Here is a 12,470-nt window from a genome sequence, read left to right on the forward strand (position 1 = left end):
CTTTCTGAAACAGACTATGAGACTTTTACAAATAAGAGTAATATATCTCATTACTCTTACCCACAGAGAGAGAGGGGGGGTGAGGGAGAGGGATAGGGAAAGACAGACAGACAGACACACACACACACACACACACACAGAGAGAGAGAGAGAGAGAGAGAGAGTCATACACACATCTAGCCATATATCTATACTGATACAAACTTTCTTTTGCATTTGTTACAGAATGGCACTATGTCATTCATATGCATAAGATAGCATTTCAAGCAGGACCTTGGGACAATACTATAGAACCAGAATGTTCCCTATCTCTCCTACATTTAGCCTGTCTTTGGGTGTATTTCTCCCTCCCTCCCCCCCACACTTGTTTCATCTATTTCTTACTTTCCATCTTTCTGAGCAGGACAGCTATGTGTGTGAAGGTAAGTACACAGGCCACAGCCATTGGCAGAGGTTTCCTTCCCTGTAACTGAAAGTAGTCACTAAAATTAACCTTGCAAGTGTCGGACTTGCTAGTGTATTGGCTCTGCCTGGTGATAGGAACTCTATACTGGAGGGAAAGGCCCTACTAGGTAATTGCATTTTGACAAAGCCAAGCATAATCCCACTGGGCAAACTCTTTCCATGGTCTGCCTTGATCTCATACTTACAAGGCGTAAAAGTCAGCTCACTGTCTCCTTTCGTAAGCAGATGCCTGCAGTGCTCCCTCCTTCTCGCTCAGACTTGAAGTTGACCTTGCCCTGCTAGGACCACGGTGACTCCCTAAAACTCCAGGATGGATTCCAGATTCTGACAGATCTAGGATTCTGTGCCAGCTCCTGCATAGTCTTGCCTGGCTCCAGAAGTTTAGGCAAACAGTATTAACCTCTCTGAGCCTCCTCCCTTAGCTCAAAAGAGGATGCATACTGAACTTATCTTCCAGGACGGTAATGAAGATGTAGTGAGATCTTATATAAATCTAAGGTGCATGGCAAATACACTGCAAATATGAGCTCCTCTTTGTTCATAATGCCTGACTACTAATAGAACCCCTCTCCCTCTGAAGACAAGCCCATTCCATAGTCTATTGATTTATTTCAGGAAGATGTTTAAAGTGGAGCCATATGGTGGAGTTCCTGTTTTCAGATCAACAATCCAACTGTAGTTGTTCTATTGATCTGCCCACCTGTTCATCTTTCCTGTCTGGCCTCCATCCCTGACTCTTGCCATTATGCCAACCCATACCAAGAATCTATGCATGTGACCTCTTTGCTGGAGCCTCTCCTTGGCACTTTGTCTGACATGTCTGTGAGCATGCATGCTTGGCAGCTTTGAAGGAGTAATCTCTGCCATGTGCCCTATGAATGACATTGATGCCTGGCACTCAGATTGTGTATTAGAAAGCCTACTGAGCCTGCCATCCAGTTCGGTCTGCCATCCAGTTCGGTCTGCCATCCAGTTCGGTCTGCTATCCAGTTCGGTCTGATACAATGTATTATGGCATTGGCCTTGACAAATACTATTGCGCCTTGGTTATGGCACAGGCTATGGTGACTGGGCTGATAGTTGGAATCCCAGCTTTAGCATTCATTGCTCCCAAAATCTTAACCTATTTATCTCCTCCAACATTTGACTTTTCTCATGTTAGAAAGCTCCTGAGAAGTTTGAATAATATGACATACAGTGTGCCCATGGGATCTGTCACAGTAAGACCGGCAGACCTCAGTTTAGAGACTAAGGAGATGGATTCATTAGTAAAGTACTTGCTGTGTTTTTATAAGGACTAGAATTTGGAACTCCAGCACCCCTGTACAAAGCTGGGTGCAGCAGCATGGATCTATAACTCTAGTGTTGGGGTCAGGAGAGGAAGCAGAGATAGGCAGATGCTTGAAACTCCCAGGCCAGCAAGTCTAGGCAATTGGTAGAATCCAGATTGAGTGAGACACTGGGTCTAAAGCATTAAGCTGGAGAAGGTAACTGAGGAAGAAAGCACAATGCCCAGCACTACATACTCACACCACGTGTGCACTACACAAAATCACACCACATGTGCACACTGGCCCAGCACTACACACTCACACCATGTGTGCACACTGGCCCAGCACTACACAGTCACACCATGTATGCACATATATATACACACTTACACCATGTGTGCACATATACACACACACTCACACCACGTGTGCACTACACACTCACAGCACATGTGCACATATATATACACACTTACACACACAAATACATACACATTCACACACCCCTATGATGCCTGATGCCCACAGGCCTTATTTTTATGCAAGTCAGTTGGAGTTAACCTCTTCCTGGTCATGTACCACCTGCCTTCCATGTGTGAGCCTTTCAGATTCATTAAATTCCATAAATACGTCTAGGAGTACAGAGATGCTTCCATCCTCACATACAAATCAGACTTCTGCAGCTCTACTCACCTCTAGATTCTAATTTAGAACCTGTGTCTACTGCTTGTCCCTGTCCATTTCCAGGGCACATCATAATGTTGTATAAATAATGTTTCTCACTTCTCCACTCCAACTTCACTGGCTCTACAATTTCCAAAGTCAGTTTCCCCTAATCTCAGTATGTCTCTATGGATTTCTGAAAATGAAATCCATGTGTTGGAAACAAGGCATGCACATATTTGTTCACAGTGCATGGCTTCAAATATGCAACTGATGAGCTCCTCATTCAGTAATACTCTGGAAATCACATTCCTTTTAACAATCTAGACAGGAAAACATTATTTCACCACTGGGCTTCCCCCTAGGTTCTGCCTTCTAGAATTCCCATGGCTTTGGGCACCAGTCTTGCCTACATGCAAAGTACTCATCTCTGTGTAGGTGAAAGCAATTATACATAGTAACAAGTGCATTGTTTTTACCTGGAGCATCATTGACTTTCTTGTACCACTTCTCTGTGATCTTCCTAGAACTGTCTGTCCATCATGAGCAAGCCTCCTCCTTCCCATCAGACAGCTACCAAAACCCTCACACAGAAAGAGTTGGGCACAGATCCTATCCCAGACTGCCATAGAACACTCTATACCATACCATAGGAACTGATGCTGTGGCTGTTAAAGCCCAGCAACCACAGAATCCTTCAAGAGAAGTATAAATGGAACCTGGAAGAAACAGGATCTCTCTTTCTTATGGATACTATATTAGGTTTGGTCCTAAAGACAGCAATCATTTCCTTCACATAGAAAGACCTCAGGATATATCTGACCCAGAGAGAAACTGAGCCGAAAAATGAGGAGAGAAAGGACTCAGACAAAGTTGGTCCCTCTGGCAAATGAAGTAGATCAACCCAAAGGTGGTTCTAAAGGCCTTCCATTCACATCAGCCAGCAAGTCCTGTATTGGCTAACCCAGTTACATGTACACATAATTAAATGCATCCTTGACCAAGTAACAGAAACGGTGACAAAAATGAACGCAGAGGGGCCAGGCATCCTCTCACACATGATGATCAGAATGGGGGCAGCTATGGTACTGCAGGAAGGCATCTAAGATTACTCTGTCGACTCTGCTACATTCCTGGCTTTTCTTTATAATTTCCCCTTTGGTTACAGAGTTTCCAAAGAATAACTTGCTCCTATATATACTACCAACAGTGCTTTGGCCCAAAGATCCTGCCCCCTATGTAGTTTGTAGCCATTCTCCCCCCCTCCTTTTTTCTAGAACACTCAGAGTTCTTAAGAGTAGTCTTGTGAAGAACTCAGTGATATGTAACTTCCCACTCAGAAAAGGGGAGGGGTGTTAAATTGAAGAGGAAGCATGAAATAGAGCACCAGACTCAACCCAATGGTCAGAATCCAAGCCATCTCAGAGGTTCTCAACCACAGAATTATGTATTGTTGCCTTCTACAATGTATACAATATATACAGTTCTCAAAAAATTCAACCCTCAGATATCAAGCTTCCCTCCCCTCCCCTCCCCTCCTCTCCCCTCCCCTCCCATCCCCTCCCCTCCCTTCTCCTCTTCCTCAAGGCGTTTCCAAGGCATGCTTAGTCTCCTTTCTATCTCCATCAGTGCTGCAGAGAGGCAATGGAGAATATTCTGCTAATGTGTTTTGTAGCACCAGCCTGGCCTTCAGCACCTTTCCGCTCTAATTACCTCTGGAGGTTGTTAGGAAAATCAATTGCTATTATTGGTGAAAACCCATGGAAAAAGCACCAAGCACAGAGTGAAAGTTGGTATTTGTTGATTTTGCTGTCAAGTGGGATCACCTAGATGGACCACATACCCCAGGCTAGACTGTTTTCCTTTCTAGCTGTCAGGCATTATACTTTCCCCACAGCCAGCAATCTTACATCGGCCTCCCTCCTGCAAACACACCCAAGCCACACACAGCCCACATTCAGATTTTTCCTTGTCCTTAATACCACCAGAACTCCTCACATAGCATTTTAAGAGACCATAAGTGTCTTCGATCCAAAGTCATTCTGCAGAAGAGAACGTCAGGTACCAGAAAGGCCAACCGACTTTATCCAAGGCTACAGAATCAGTAGCTAAGTCAAGATGACAACCTTCTAAGCAGTGCCAGTTGGGATCTGCTGGCCTTGAGTTTGCACCTGTCTGGTCTGTGTTTACCAGACTCCTCTTCCTCCGGCCTAGCTCCTTCGAGATGTCTACTGTTGCAGGACATCTCAGCAAGTGCTCATCATTGTGTTCTGAGTGGTTGGGCATGTATCAGACATTAGCAGACAAAGCCCACCTTCGGTCCAGGGACAGGCACTTGATGAAACTAAGTCTCACACTCCTGGAAAGCTTAAGGAATTCATTTCGTCTCAGATTGGTTTTTCTGCCCCCTTTCTTTTTCTAAATCGTCTCTGCTTCCCAACTGCTGCCCGAGCTGTTGTCTCCTACCTAGGGAGAGAAACACTTCATAAAATTGATTTTTAAACTGCTTTATCTTTTAAATACTACATTCTGTTTGATAAACAAAGTAAGGACATTCACCTTCCTATGAATACATTTTTAAATCCCTTTTCTTAAGAAATATGTCAGGTGACATGTGCTTTTGTCCCTGTTCTTAGTCCCACAGGCATGTGAGTGTCTTTATTTGTTCTTTACGGGGCTGGGTGAGGGTGAGGTTAGCCATTCGGGGGTCCTGGTGAGAGTGAGATTAGCCAATCAGTTCATGGGGTCCTGGAGAGAGTGAGGTTAGCCAATGGCGTCCTGGTGAGAGTGAGGTTAGCCAACCGGGGTCCTAGTGAGAGTGAGGTTAGCCAATCAGTTCAGATTTACTGCTCTAGATGTCAGAAGTTGTCTTTATATCCAAGAAGCCATTGTCAAAGTCTGGAAACTATAAAAGTCCAAATATAGCAATCCAACTCTTGGCACATTCAAAAGCATCTCTAAAAATTATTACCTTAAAATGATAAGGACAACAACCTTTCTCACAGTGGCGCTACTGGGAGTCCAACTCCTTGATTCCAAGTGTCATATGAATACCTTGTTTTTACCTAGACCAGTCTAGAAATCAACAGGTCAGTCATTCTGTGCCAATCCCCTGGAACTAACATTCAGAGCCTTCCTACGCAGCAGCTCTCTCCTTACTGAAGGCTTTCCCGGCCTAGAAACAAAGATAATTATAGCCCTGGTTACAAATTATCTCATAATTATGAGGTATCTAGTGGAAATGTTAAAGAAAAGTTATTAACACCTCAGTATATATTTTTTAAAATTCAAAATGCAGCATTAAATTGCATAAAGTCTTAAGGGTCAGTTTCCACTTCATGGAAGCACTGTTTTCCTTTTAGAATAGTGTGGATTCCTCGTTTTTGATTCCTCATGTTTGAAAGACAGACAACTACCAGCAGATGCTTCTGTGTGGGCCAGCAGCAGCATGGAAATACAGTGAGTCTTAAAAAGTTTCAAGACGCAGCCTACTTTTCAGCCAAAGTAAGATGTCCTGGTGCCAACAGTCAAGTAAGAAACCAGAGGACACTTCATGTTTTCATCATGCAGTGAATGGCAGGCCGATAAAACACCCACTCATACGGTCTAGGCATAAAACGCTGTGAAACTTGGTTTGACTTCAAAAAGCAAACAGTTTGATACTAATTTACCGATTCCTGAAATGGTTTCTGCTGTCAACCACTAAAGGTCTTCAGAAGAAAAGACCATGTAAGCCAGGGTTACTTAGTTTTGAAAAACACCAAATTGAAAAGCACAGGGACTGAACCCTTTAACTCATTTATATCTGCTATCAGTTAACAAATAGGGAATGATTCTAGTTACTTAATTATATCTACGTATTTGCCTTTTCTTCTGAGGTTATCGATGCCTAGGGTAGAAAATGAATTGTTACAATCACACACACACACACATACACCACACACACACACACGCACACACACACACACTTCAAAATAACAAAAAAGCAGCAAACATAGAATGCCTAAGCCTTCATTACGCACAGTGTTGGCGTGAACAAGCAATTATTGCAAAACAGTTAGTGAAGCAAATCTTACGAGTCCTTTCTTAAGGCAGTCTATGGGGAGGAGAGTGATGCTGAAGCCTATAGATAATTACCCCTCTTCTTCGTGTTGCTTATGCGGGTAGTATCACACTGAAATACTGTTCTAGGAAACCCTGTTCACACTTTGGTCTACTACAAATTAACGCCGTAGACCCTCACAAAGATTGCTGACTCTGGAACCTAGACAAAGGAGGGTGTAGCTCCAAGACGCGAAACCGGCGCTGGCGCTCACAGAAACTGGCTGCTTACAGGCTGCCCCGCACCACCTCTCCTGTACTCCGGAGACCAAGAAGTCTGGAACTGATGGAGGACTTGGTTCATTCCCCCAAACTTTAGGAGTCATTGTTCCCCTAACTCTGCGGGCTAAAGCGGAGGGGAGAAGAAGGGGTTTCAGAAACCTTGGGTACAGCTGCAGGGCTCGCCCACCCACCTCTGCACGCCCCGCAGCGCCCTGGTGGTCCCCTCACCTGTCCTGAGCGCAGGGTCTCGGGGCTCCGGTGGCCTCTCCGGGCTCTTCACTCTCACAGCTGTCGCGACAGCGTGAGCCTCCGGGGACCAGCGTGGGAGGCGGCGGGGTCGGGGGCGTCAGGAGGAATCTAGGCAACCGCGGGCAGCCGCGGTCTCACTCCCCATCCCCGCCCGTGGGGCTCCGGCTGAGGACGCCGTGCGGTCACCGCGGGAGAATGAGTCAGGCCGGGGTGCGGGCGCCCTGACTCGCGCAGCTGGGGGACGCGGCCGCCGCCATCGGACGCGCGGAGCCCCAGCACCCCTGTCCTTCTAGGGTACCGGTGAGCGAGCCCAGGACAAGGGATCGCAGCTAAGGCGCCTCCGTCGCCGCCAAGAAAGACAAAAGGAATGCGAAGCTAGAGGGAAAGTTTTGGGCTTGGTTCCTGATGAATTCTAGCCCCCGAAGCCGCCAAGAGAAGGATCGGGGCGAGGGCGGGACCGGCTTCCCGGAGCGTCGCCGCTAGCCGGGGACCCAGACGGTGCTAATCGCACCACCGCCCACGACCCGTGGGAACTCCGCCGGCCCCGCCGCCAAGCTGTTCGACAGCTGCGGGCAGGACCCGCCCTTCCCCCGGGACCCCGACCCAGCTGCCCCGCTCCCTGGCTGCAAAGTTGTACTTCTAGCGCCGGGATGGCGCGTATACAAAACCCATTTCGGGAACAAAGTACCGCTTCCAGGCGCTCTGCTTCGTCTGAAGGCCAGCGGCGGAAGCGGACACACCCACTCGCCTCTCAACACCGCCGGACCCGAGTTCCAGAACGGAAGATCCTTGCCCTTCTTGTCCCAATAAGATCTGGGGGTCCCGGGTGGACTCTGTGTTTTCTGGAAGAAGGATCCATAGGCCCCTCGGTTCCACGCCCCTCGGATGCTTTCTTATCAGATGCAGCCTGAGAGGGTCGGGGTCCCCCTGGCGGCTGCACGGGAGCTGTGCTAACAGAATCAGACCTGAACCCCCAGGAGATACTGCACGCCAGAGCCCTCAAGGGGTTTAAGCTGCTTTAGGATCCTGGGAAGTTAGTTCCGGTAGAGCAGGCTGGTTGGGGAGGGTTCTGGGCTTGGGGCCGTGAGGGGCAGGGGCTACTTGCATCCTAAGACTTCTAATGATGAGTCTGAGACTCAGCTCCAGATGTCAAATCCAGTGAAGGCTTCGAGTTACCAAAAATTATCAGTGAGTAAAAGCCGTGTCCTGTCTTTACAATGAAATTAGAGTCACATGCAATTCTGCAAGGGACCAAAGCGCCCACTCTGGCTGAAGATCAAGTCGGTAAATAAAGTTTGTATTCAAATTATTGCATTGGAGCGTGCAGTGCACAGTTCCTTGGATTTTGTGTTTTAAACTCATAGGCAAGAGGCACATAGTCTGCTGTGGTATGTATCTATTTCAGTGTGTCAGCTACTGGATTCTATGCAAAAAAAAAAAAAAAAAATTAGACTCAAAGAAGAAAGTAAGGCCACCCATAGAGGCCAAACAGATCATTAAGATGACACTGTGGCAACGGGGAAAGACTGTAAAAAACGGGCAGTAATGAGTTAAAAAAATCTTGCTTCAATATGGAGGTTAAATACTTTTTGTGAAATTTCACGACCAAATGCTTAAAAAAAAATAAAGTAGATGGGATGAGGGTTGGAGAAATGAGTCACCTTGTAAGCCATCTGTGGGTTTCTTTTTCTTCCACCTTCATGTGGTTAGTTCTCTTGGCCCAACGCCATTTGCTCAGTTCGCTGAGGTTTTCTAGCACATTTGTCAAGGAATCTTATTAATCGTGTGAGCCTACTAGGATTCTACTCGTTGGAAAAGAATGCCCTGAATCTTTCTTTCTCTTCAGAGCTCCCAAGAATCGACACTTCCCAGTAAGCCTTCCTGACTTTAAAGGGATGAGTAATAGGTTCCCCCATCCAGCTCTTTTAATGTAGCACACTGTCTAAAATGTACAAGGAAACATGTAAAATGGCAGTCCAGACATCACAGGCATCAAATGCCAGCCAGTCTTCAAAGAGAGGATGATGAGGAAAGACTGTGGGAAAAGATCTAGACTCGTTCTTTTATCCCCACTGATCATAATTACCAGTCTGAATTTATATTCCAATTATTCAGTCAAAGAAGAAGGAAGAGGATGGACTAGATGAGATCATCAACATTTTAAATTTTTATTTTTAAAATAATTACTGTTAGTCAGAAAAATTCAGTAGTAAATAGCTGTGTAAATTGAGGGTTATATGCCACTCCGCATTCTAAAGCAGCCCCCAAAAAAATCTTCACCAGCTCCTCTCTGGCTCCCAGGGCTCCAGGCAAGCTCAAGTAGATTATTTAATCTTTGCTAATGACCAATATTTTCCATCTGGAAAGAGCCCAGTGAGCATATCATGTCTGTAATGGATTTTGGATTTAGTGGTTTTATATCCAGTTTGATATAATGGATGGGAATCAACTATTCCCTACTTTTCAGGGTAAAAGCTACCTGTGTTTTACACGTAATTATTTTGTGAGTGTGTTGTTTTGAGATGTGTAAAGTTTCCATTAAAACAAGTCCATCCTAAAAGATTACATGAGTACAGAGTACAGAGAAACCACTGTTCTCTCTAATTGATGCCTGAAGGACTTTTGAGCATAATATCTCTTGTTTCTTAAGCAGAAAAAATACCTAACATCATTATAAGTTAAAATAATATATGAGATTCTTCTGGCTTGTTATATATTCAGTACATTTAACTTTGCACACACCCACTCACCAAGCTTGCTTAATGCTATGGGAATAGAAGGATAGAGAGCCTTTCCTCTGATATAAAGAAGTAATGAGGAAATATTTCTATGAAGGTCAGCATTTTACTCAGTACAGTATAAAATATGCAAGCCTGATGAGTGACAAGGAATTTTAATGGATTAAGCAAACATACTTTGGAATGAAAAAGTATGGTAATTGGGATTTTAAAATTAAAAATAACATTATATTGTGAGCCTGTATGTGTTCAGGTGTCCATGGAAGCAGAAAGAGAAGGCCAAGTTGCAGGAGCTAGAATTATATACAATTATAAGATGCCCAACATGAGTACTGGAAACTGAACATGAGTCTCCTGGAAAAGCACCAAGTGCTCTTAATCACTGAGCAATCTCTCCAGTCCTTCATGGGTGTTTTTAAGTAGATCAGATATAAGATTACGAAAAAAAACTATTAGACTGTTAGGGTAAAATTAACCCACTTTGCCATAAATATGGTCTGCATTGTCCTCAAACCTCAAAAGAAGGACCCCAGCATAAACACGAAAGCAGAAACGGAGAGGAAATTCCTTGCTAAACTTTGGCCTGAATTACTTTGACCACACTGTGAAACTGATAGTCTGAAAGCCCCTGAGTTACAAACTTGGCAGCCTTGTTACATTTCAAAGCAGAGACCAAGAAAAAGAAAGTCAAATGAGAAAATGCCCTTCTGATTTTAGCCTTGAAATAAAGATGTAAACAGAAGAAATGCAAGGGAGGGGGAAAGGCGTGGGAACATGGGCCTTAACGGACTGCAGGCACTCTATGCCCCCTTGACTCCAAATGGTGCTTCCTTGTAGTGTTTCACCATGTCTCAGTGACTCTCACTGTTTGTTTAGATGATTTGGCGGCGGCAGCAGTGGCGGCGGCGGCAGCAGCAGCAGCAGAGGCAGAGGCAGCAGCAGCAGCAGCAGCAGCAGATGTGACTAGTGTATTCAACAAGCATGCAATCAAGAGTGCTACTTCCCTCTCAGGTAGATGCCTTATGATGTCAACACCATGCTTGTAGTTAGACACTTTATAACTTATAAGTTCAGCATTAGTTCTGTGAAAGATAATAAGCTGATTTGTTTCTTTGTTTCTGAAGGGTACAAAATTGCTAAGGGGACACATTTTTCTTTATTAGGTCCCAGTTCTTTAGACAAATAAGTACTTGTAAGTTGGACAACCACCACACGGTCAGCAACAATCCATATAGTTTTACACACACACACACACATACACACACACACACACACACACACACACTCATTATGTGTGTTGTGATTAGATTCTGTTCACAGAAAATAGAGAGCTGGCACAATTAGTGGATAAAACAGCATCATATGGACACTTGTTATGCTGTCCGTGGTGCTGAAGCAGGCCTTGATGGTTGGTGCCAGGCCACTTAGTGTGATCTGTCCTTGACATCTTTGGATATAGCATAGCTGAGATCTTACAATGCATAGCACAGCACTCTTAAGTCACATTTTGCAAGATAGTAATACTCAATAGTTATTGGCTTGGCATATGCTTCAAATTTGGGACACAGTTAATTTACCTTGCAGCAGACCTGCATATATCATCCTTCATTTCACTACCTTGCAGAACAAATCAAATGCTGTCATTGTTAGCAACATTCAGTTTGGTGGTGGTATTCCATTGAGAGCATCCTTCTTGCATCAAACAACTAGGTTGCAATCCTGACTTGTACTGACTGTCCTGAGTATTTTTGGCCTCATCCATAAAGTTATAATAGTTGTCGTAAGTTTTTGTCACCTAATTTTGAGAATTTATAGCAGTTTTAGATCTCTCAGTCTTCAGTGTACCAGACCAGATGTTCAACGAATCTCTTGGTCACATGTGAGTAGCACCTCCTAGATGAAGGTAGGACAAGCTTACAGATACACAGGCAAAGTGAAAGCTTACTGTGAAAGCAAATTAGGCTTCAAGTCTATTCAATCAAATACAGCCATTTTCAATTAGTTTATACAACTAAACCTTAAACTCCACCCAATTTTTATTCCATTGGGGTTTTTTCCACTTGTGATTATAATTTAGAGTAAGAAAGATGAGCTCATTGCTGATAATTACATCAGATCTGTTTTATTAGATAAAAATGAGAGGATTTGGTGGTTTGAATTCTGAAATGCTCATACATATCTGGCTGTCTTAATTCTGCAACTGGCAGAAATTGGTACACACATACAGCTGACTTTGTAAATGAGTAACCATTTATACTGATGTATATATATCCTAAGTAGGTCACAATGTTGGTTAAATAGAGTACAGTTTAAATTATACCATTAAAGATCTCTAGGAATACACCTTTGCACATCTATTAGGAATATGAGAAAATATTGACATACCCATTTTTCAAAACAAACTTTAAACCTGGTAATATGTTCCATTACAGTATAGCCATTTCATGTCCTTTGTTACTAGAGGTCACTAGTCACTGTATGACCACTGATCTGGGAGCAATTATTTTTGGGATGAAAATTAGAGTTAATGTGAACTTGAGAACCCAGATCTTATTTTGGTCACTACATTGAGTTTTAAGGTTACTGGCAAATACTTGTAGAATATCTATGTAAGCTCTGTCTTGTCCCTTCAAGTGATTTTTTATGACTGAAGCAAATTTCCAATTCAACATCACATAACAATTCTGGGCCACGACTAGGACTCAAGTCTTCTTCAGTGTGTAGAGCTTATTTGACACTTAAAATATGAATTTATTTAAAG

At 44.0% G+C, this 12,470-nt stretch overlaps 1 protein-coding gene and 1 long non-coding RNA gene across 4 annotated transcripts in view; one reads left to right on the top strand and one right to left on the bottom strand.

The window, feature by feature from the left end:
• The window catches only part of Tmem200a (transmembrane protein 200A), a 97,153-nt gene extending 89,268 nt beyond the window's left edge, over positions 1 to 7,885 (bottom strand). Inside the window, exon 1 of one of the 3 annotated variants that reach the window (XM_031380644.1) lies at positions 7,660 to 7,885. The gene's annotated coding sequence lies outside the window, so the exon portion shown is untranslated. Of the gene's footprint in view, positions 1 to 6,950 lie in introns of all 3 variants that reach the window. The other 2 variants (XM_031380647.1, XM_031380643.1) reach the window with 2 other exon arrangements.
• Positions 7,886 to 10,539: 2,654 nt separating this feature from the next.
• The window catches only part of LOC116097858, a 6,526-nt gene continuing 4,595 nt past the window's right edge, over positions 10,540 to 12,470 (top strand). Inside the window, exon 1 of the long non-coding RNA XR_004121584.1 lies at positions 10,540 to 10,720. This is a non-coding gene — a long non-coding RNA (uncharacterized LOC116097858). The remainder of the gene's footprint in view (positions 10,721 to 12,470) is intronic.

This window comes from Mastomys coucha, unplaced genomic scaffold (genome assembly GCF_008632895.1).
Source record: "Mastomys coucha isolate ucsf_1 unplaced genomic scaffold, UCSF_Mcou_1 pScaffold2, whole genome shotgun sequence".
Taxonomy (NCBI): domain Eukaryota; kingdom Metazoa; phylum Chordata; class Mammalia; order Rodentia; family Muridae; genus Mastomys; species Mastomys coucha.